Source organism: Nannospalax galili, unplaced genomic scaffold (genome assembly GCF_000622305.1).
Source record: "Nannospalax galili isolate Female #2095 unplaced genomic scaffold, S.galili_v1.0 scaffold3, whole genome shotgun sequence".
Taxonomy (NCBI): Eukaryota; Metazoa; Chordata; class Mammalia; order Rodentia; family Spalacidae; genus Nannospalax; species Nannospalax galili.
The window spans coordinates 5,264,679-5,269,702 of record NW_008351466.1 but is presented as its reverse complement, the minus strand read 5'-3'; positions in this window follow the sequence as shown (position 1 = coordinate 5,269,702).

Sequence of the window (5,024 nt, the reverse complement as noted above, 5' to 3'; positions counted from 1 at the left end):
AAACAATTCTCTGACACTAGTTAGTTTCCCTACAACAGAATCCAATTCTGATATCAACCAAGTTAGTAGTGTTCAGTTCCACAAAGTGTTCCCCGACAATCTTCAGAACCCAATTGCAACTAGCTTCTCAGAGTACCAATGATTTTAGCATGACTTGACAAAAATTTGATGTTCCCATCATCCCTTTTTCAGGTTTAATTTTCAAGAGTAATTCACAAAATCTAGAAAAACAGATTCCTTGGTATTGCTAATTTATTACAGTGAATATTTTTTAAAAATTCAGTGAATAGCCAGATGAGAGAAAAGCAAGATGAAGTTCATAATGGTCCTGAGTACAGGTACTTCTGATTTGTGGAGTTGGGATGATCAACCTTTTCAATAGAGACTGATATGTCACTTTGTAAACATACATATAACACTTTAATGAGCCATGTATATGATTATGTATTCATATATATAATCATATATATTTGTCTTTTTGAGACAGGGTTTCCCTGAAGCTCCAGCTAGCCTGGAACTCACTATGTTGGCCAGACTGGCCTTGAACTCACAGAGATCCACCTGCCTCTGCCTCCCAAGTGCTGGGATTAAAAGCGTGTGCCACCACATCCTGCCATGAGCTATATTTTGTACAGTAAGTGCAGGAGTGTAGGTGGTTGAAAGCTTTTGACGCCATCATATGTTTCCAACTATTTCAAGTCTCCATGTCTAAAATCAATGAGAATGGAAGCTAGTATGGTTCATTAGTGGATGAAGGTCACATCTGTGCTCAAAGACAGCTTTGAGGACAACTGACAATATCCAGTTTCCCAATCTATTCCTAATACAATGATTGAGTCTGCCTGGCTTTTGATGCATTGTCATTTTAGTTCAGTCCTTCCACATCTGCCCTGGGCTCTTCTTAATGAGTGTCATGTCAGAGCACTGCATTTTTTTTTTTTTTTTTGAGAGAGAGGGTCTTCCAGCTGGCCTGAAATTCCCTTTGTAGATCAGGCTGGCCTCCACCTCACAAAGATCTACCTGCCTCTGCTTCCCCAGTGCTGGAGTTAAAGGTGTGTGTCATCACGCTTGACTCAAATCAGGATTTTTAATTATACTGCCGACAGACTGGCAATATGCCTTTCCGTATGTACCTTAGAGGCATGACATATACAAAGGAAACTGTATACTGAAAACTGGTGGACACGTGGTGCTCCATGGGTTTTAGAACCACTCTGCAGAAACTCTACCCACCATTTAGAAGAACAAACCACTTAACCGCTCTGTGCTTTAGTTGCCTTATATTTAAATGGAAATGTTTTGGTTCTTACGTTGGAGGATTTTGTAGTATTTAATGAGTTCACTTAGTACCATGCCTGATATAAAATAAGTGCTCTATCTTTAGTCTAAAGCAATATGAATTCTACTGTGCTAGCAAAGCATTCAACTGGAGGTCTATCTTTTTGATGTTGTTGCTCTGTGAATGAATTTATGAAGGCTGCTCTAATGTTTTCTCTCATATGAACAGATGAAGGACATAGTACCACAATGAAATGATTGGAGTAAGACTCCTAAATGGAATTACTTGTCCAGGAGCCTAAATAACACTGTAATTTTCAACAACTACTTTAAAGTTTTCCTGAAGATGTAATGGGCAGTGCTTATATCTCATGTTTCTATTTTCATTAGATGTGAAACTGGAAATAAAGAAATTCTGAGAAATTGCCCACCCATTTTATTGAAGCGTCTCTACCCAGAGTGGAATCTAATAAAGTAATTCCAGTGAACTGCTTTTAAAAGTGTGATTTTATGTTTCTGTGTTCAGGAGGACTGAGCTTTATCCAAATTCAGGCTTGCTCTTTGGCATAAAGCACACTTTGTACACAAAAGACTAAAAAAACTTTGAAACAAATAACAGTTCCCAGAGCACAGAAAACTCAATCAGTTTATCACTAGACCTTGTTGTTAGCTGCCTTGGACCCTTGATAATTTCTCCTAAGGGAGAAAATGTTGGAGCTGCAAGACATAGGATTAATTACTTTAACCTACTTCTATTTAGGAATATACAATTCCTACAGATCAGTCTCAACCCCACTGCTTCTGACTAACAAAACAGCATAATTTAGACTTGCTCACCAAGGTCCTGTCCTCATTACGGCAAAGTAGAACTGCAAGAAGCCCATTCTTCATGATGGTCCTTTTCCAGTCATTTTGCCATTATTTTAAGATCACACTGTGACAGTTTTTCACTAATTTCCAAGAGATTCTTCACTATTTCAAAATTCAGATCAGTAAGAACATCAAACTCTTCATAGGGATATAGACCTATTGAAGGTAAAATTTTGTGATTACATGATGGTGGCAAAAAATCATTCTCTAGCTAGAAAGAAAACTAGGTTACTCTCACCTTACACGATGCTGTAACTTAGGTCTGAAATGACCCCCAAAGGCCTGTAGGTTAAAGGTTTAGTCTCCAGGTTGGTGCTATTAGGAGATAGTAGGTGCTTTTAAGAGGTAGGGTTAAGTAGGAGGTCTTTGCTTTTGTTTGCTTTCTGTCACTCCTACAATGATGTGCTGTCTCACTGTTGTCCTGATAGTAATGGAGTCAACCAGTCATTAACTGGAACCTCTCAAATCAGGAACTATAATAAGCCCTTCCTTTTTATAACTTGGTTATTTCAGATACTTTGTTATAGTTGTAGAAAGCTGACTAACACACATGAAATGTTTTTATTTATCTTTATATTTTGTGTAGGAAAAAACTAGAACCAGCAGAATCTAGATTTTTATTATGGTTACTGGAAATTTTCTTAAAGACCTATAAGGAAATACAAATCAAGGAAAAATTAAAAACCTGACAGTGGTTGGTGTGCACCTATATTCCCAGCATTTTGCACTCACAAGGTTGAGGCAGGAGGCTCACAAGATTGGAGGAAGCCTAAACTATGAAATAAGACTTTTATCTCAAAATGCATACATGCATACAAGAAACAAATAATAAATAAAAAAGCAGAGAAGTAGTAGGATATGTGGATTTGAAGTTCTCAGCCTACTGAAACGTAAAGAGCACAATGCCTAAGTGATAAGATTTACAGCAAATCACTACTTTCTTGATATTAGTGCCTTTTATCCTCAACATACATTACAAAGTCTCCACTGGATGCCTAAAACTGAATACTATTAAATCTGATATAGCCTACATCTTTACTATAATTTATCTGTTAGATCACAGACCCTTTAGTTGCCTTTTTAACCCCCAAACCAGGTCATGCCCCACACTATCTGAAGTCCACCCTTAGAAAAAAGACCTGACAGGCCCCTACTGAGACTCACAGAGAATTCAAGTCAAAGTGGGAAAGCCAAGCTGAGCCCCTCCTCCTTAAACTTCGAGATAAGTTTATGGTCCTACCTTTGCCTGGTTCTATGTCCCTTGGCATATAAAGTAGTCCAGACTAAGTCACATGGTGTGAAACTTCCCTCCACTGCCTTAAGAAGGTATGGGTATCAGAAATCCCCTTTACTTGGGAGATTTGAAGGTTCTTTTCTTCAGACACCCTATCAGGCTATACATGGCAGCTATTTCTCCTTATGCAGCACCTTTCTGACATGAAAATCTGTCCTCCCCTTTCAGGGCTACATCTCTTAATAAAGGTATTTTGAAGGGTAATCCCATGTTAGTTCCTTTGCACTGAATTTATATATAATCTCATGTTAGTTCCTTTGCGCTGAACTTGTCTATAATTTCTAATACTATTTACTGATGTTAAAATTCAATTTATAAATTCAGAGCAATATTAGATTAATAACAATAATTAATAGTAAAATATAATTATAACAATGTAATATAACAAGTTACAGAGATGAACAAGAATTAGTTTTCATTTTTTTTTTTATGTGTACGAGTGTTTTGCCTGCATGTATGTAAGGGCACCCATGCGTACAATGCCCATGGAAGCCAGAACAAGGTGTCAGATCTCCTGGAACTGGAGTTCCAGACAGTATTTAGCCACTAATGGGTGCTGGAAACTGAACTCAGGTCCTTTGCAAGACTAGCCTGTGCCCTTAAATGCTAAGATATCTCAGAATTATAATAATGAAATAAATCAAAAGTTATATCAGTGTAGTGTGTTTCTTATATCTTATGTCTTATATTCCTCTATTTAATCTCTTTTTTTAAGTTTATTTTTTTTAATTTTTTAAATTTAATAACAACATGATTAGAAGAAGCATTTCATTAAAACTTTAACATATTCAGCAACACATTCCAGAGCAAGGATACATCTCTTTCAAAAATGGCTGTAAATTTTTAGGTTCACAGTTGAATTAAGACATTCATACGATTCTGTATATCGATCTCAGTATAAACCCTGTAAGACATAAAATTGAATGAGTTTTTACCCTTTAAAGAAGATCTCCATTTCATTTTGAGATATGCTGTTTCCTATATTTTTAATGCTACTAACACACGTTTGCACATGTGTCTTTAATCTCTATGTATCTGATTACTACTAGTCACAGTCGGTTACACTTGGATCCTTAGTACTTGAGTATGGATATAAGGCCATCAGGTAGATTTCACTGGTATGGTTTATCACTTCTACTATTTAACATGAAGTAATTTTTAAAAAATTTTAATAAGAACCGCTTGATTAGAAGAAGCATTTCATTACAGCTTTAACATATTCAGTAACACACTCCAAAGCAACAGTACATCTCCTTCACAAGTGAAGTGGCTGTAAATTTTTAAGTTGACAGTTGAATTAATACAGTTATACAATATTGAACTCAGTATAAACCCTGTAAGTCATAAAATTGAATGCGTTTTAACCTTTAAAAAAGATCTCCATTTCATTTTAAAATATAGTGTTTCTTATAGAAAGACTCATTGTTTTTGCTACTAACACTGAGGTGTTGCTGCTTGTGTCTCTAATCTGTAGGTATCTGATTATTACTAGTCATAATTGGTTGCACTCAGATCCTTGGCACCTGTGTATGTCTATAAAGTCATCAGGTAGATTTCAATGGTAATGTTTATCACCTCTACT